This window comes from Neopelma chrysocephalum, unplaced genomic scaffold (assembly GCF_003984885.1).
Source record: "Neopelma chrysocephalum unplaced genomic scaffold, ASM398488v2 Primary Assembly neopelma1_26, whole genome shotgun sequence".
NCBI lineage: Eukaryota > Metazoa > Chordata > Aves > Passeriformes > Pipridae > Neopelma > Neopelma chrysocephalum.
This window is the reverse complement of record NW_020897695.1, coordinates 27,073,755-27,076,922: the sequence shown is the minus strand read 5'-3', so window position 1 is coordinate 27,076,922 and position 3,168 is coordinate 27,073,755. Positions and strand designations below refer to the sequence as shown.

The 3,168-nt window shown below is 38.6% G+C and overlaps 1 long non-coding RNA gene across 1 annotated transcript; it reads right to left on the bottom strand.

Moving 5' to 3' along the window:
• Nucleotides 1–609: 609 nt before the first annotated feature.
• Nucleotides 610–2,961, bottom strand: LOC113964205. The gene is made up of 3 exons (XR_003533096.1): nucleotides 2,875–2,961; nucleotides 2,575–2,681; nucleotides 610–845 (listed from the first exon to the last, which is right to left on the bottom strand). It is a non-coding gene; the product is annotated as an uncharacterized LOC113964205 (long non-coding RNA).
• Nucleotides 2,962–3,168: the final 207 nt, after the last annotated feature.

Here is a 3,168-nt window from a genome sequence, read left to right as displayed (position 1 = left end):
GAGAAAAAAACCCCAAAACAAACAAACAAACAAGTAAAAAACCCACAACAGGAAATCTTTATAATAACTTTTGAAATATTTGAACTGCAGCTTCAGCTATAATTTTTGAAACACTCTTGAAATCTAATTAATACATCGATGTAGGGAGAACCTATTTCATGGCTTGCAGGGGAAAAGGGCATTATCTACAAGGTGCAATAACTCCTCTGACATGCGGCAACAGCTAGTGGTACACCATGCAATTAAGAAGGTCTTGGTTCTTTAGGGCTCTATCCTGTCTGATCTATGGCAAAAATTAACAACTGCCTTGGGCAATAAAAATAGCACAATTTGTAATCAGATAGCATATTTTTTTGGCAGATAATTATATTTAAGAACAAAAGAAAGAAAAAAGAAATGTAATTCAGCTAAAATAATAAGCTGGCCTTTTGGTTTTCTGGCTGTTTAGGGTCACAGAGGAGGTTATAAAGGATTGCCCTCTTTCTTTCTTTGTTTTAAGTCCAGCATACCTAAGCTCAGGTGATAAAATTGATCTTTAAAATAAGTACAGTAACTTCATTTTGCTGAAAAATCAATAAAGCCCTTCACTGTGTTGGGTATTTACCTAATAACATTTTGCTTGATCTCTGTCATGGCAACTTTGCTCAGCTGATGCTTCATTCAACTTAAGGAGAAATTTCAGTTGTCCTGAATGACAGATTTGGGGCAAAAGAGCAATTTTTTAGTTCTTTCTTAGCGTGATTTTATAGTTTTTATGTGCCCATTTGTGTTTATAGTAAATGTATGTATACACAGTATGTGTAAGGTGGATGGAGATATTTCCTTATGGACTTTCAACAGTTTTCCTAGGAAAGAAAAAAAAATATGAAAGAGTACAAAAAAAAATAAGAAGGAAAAAACCCAAACCACAAACACACAAAAAACTGCCACTCTGATTAAGAAAAAATCTAGATGATGCTGGGATGCAGTTCTTTATATGTAATGTAAATCAGACAGTGATCTGGTAACTGGAAAAAAGTTTGGAGCTATGCCACTGTGCTGTATCTCCCTTATCTGTAGAATATTGTTCCCTTCATACAAGAAACATGCCAGTATCAATATAAATTTAATTAATAACATAATTAATAGGAGACTTGAGGGTTTTTTCTTGATTTCTTGGCTTTCTCTTCACAATGAGATACGAAGAGGAATGTCACAAATCAGCTTGCATGCTGCCTTTATACTACATGTAAAAGGAAAGCTTTCCTTGCCAGTGCCAGACACATGTGATGTGAATTCTGTATTCCCGAAGCAAAAAGCAGAGATGCCCTGAAGTGTCTGCTTCCAACTGGAATTCAGATTCCGACTGCACACAGATCAGTGATTCCTTAGCTGTAGACTAACCCAGAACGAAGATGCACCATTTCTGTTCTTTGGAGAATCAGCTGGTTTGAATCTTGGGCTCCTTGTTAATTTGCTCCATTTGGTTCTGTTTTGGTTTTACCATTTTTTTTGTTATTGCTGTCATTGCTGTTAATATTGACATTGTTACTACTACTGTTACTATAATAACATTAATCACCATATTGTGTTACATGATCATCTTGTACATACTGCAAAAAAATCCTGTAGTGTCTAGTAGATAGTTTGCTTTTGTATACCCAAAAGCTGGCATGACTTGAGTTTCGTAAGCCCTTACTTAGCATATTTTTTGCCTGTGATTTGGTCTTTTCTTCATCACCTTTATTTATACCTTTTTTCTTTTTCAGAACTGGCTTTTTAAAAAGTAAGTTTTACTGTTAAAACCTCTTTTAACAACAGAAACTGTTTTTCCAAATAGACTCAAATAATTTAAGTATGCTGTTTAAATGTTACTAGTTGTTTGCTCTGACTTTTCTGATTTATGTCATTTTTATCAACCTTATTTATTTACTTTCTGGCCCTGTGTTTGACATTCCTGTTCTATTCAGACACATAGGTAAGTATCCAAAAGAAAAAAGGTCCTACAGTTTGTGGGTTACAGTATCTTCTCCCTTATGGATCTGGTCAGATAACCTTGTGTCTGTACAGTAGACATAGGCAAAAGACAATTGAGGCAGAATGCTTGTCACTGTGTGAAAAAGTAACTTAAAAAAAAATAAAATAATAAAAAAAAATCAGGTAAGCCTCATTCTTATAAACGTATAAGTCTGGGACAATGTGATAACTATATGTTTTCCAGGCTTAAAAAGCATGTGTGCTGCAGAATTCCACTTAAATAAATGCTTTCAGAGTAATAAATCCACGATAAAATTCCTGTATCCAATGAAGGAAAAATTACCACGATAGGTTTATCTGCTGAAAAAAATCAACCTGCTTACAAAAATTTACACTGTATATGAAATATAAATTACACTGTATATGAAATATTAGTGCAGATGAATAAATCTCTTTAGCGTATATTCATTGAAAACTATTTTTTCTTGTATGTAGGTGAATGGCATTACGTGTTTCAAGTTAAACGGGATTTTCGATTCAGCACTGGAGATGACGTGTTTTGTTTGAAGGGTCCTGAGTTCATAATGCATCCCTTGAAAGGAGAGCAAGACAATACACCGGAGCCACAGAGTTCGCACAATTCCCCAGCGCAACGTTATCGGCCGGAGCCTTGGAAGAACGGGAGACCTTTGTGTTTCGCCCAGGCAGCGGAGATTGTCAGCTTTCTGAAATGAATTGTAAGGCTAATCTAGAATCGCACCAATTCAGATCAATAAATAACAACAGCGTTGTACACCAGCCCCCACCCCGGACACCCAGGGCCCTGGATTTCCTCCTCATCCCTGCGAGCAGCGCTGCGCTGGCGGTGCCCAGAGGAGGCGGCGGGATTCCTGCCTGTGTGCCCTCCAGCCTGGCTACCTGTTGGAAGCAAGGGCCGTGCCAGACAGGCCGGAGAGCCGCACTATTACAATTTCACCTTCGTTATGTGCATACGCACGTTTGGGGTATTTGGGGCTAAGCACTCCTTTGGCGGGGTTGTTGCCTAGCAACGGGCGACCCCGCAGGACGGCGCGGGGGGGTGTTGCTGCTCCCTTCCAGGAGCCTGGAGGGATTCATTTTGTAAGGGGTACTTGTGTCTCCTCCTCCTCTTGTTAAATCTGCATGGCTGTGGGAAGTCCCCGCAGAGGGGGGGGTCAAAACGAGAGGAAAGTT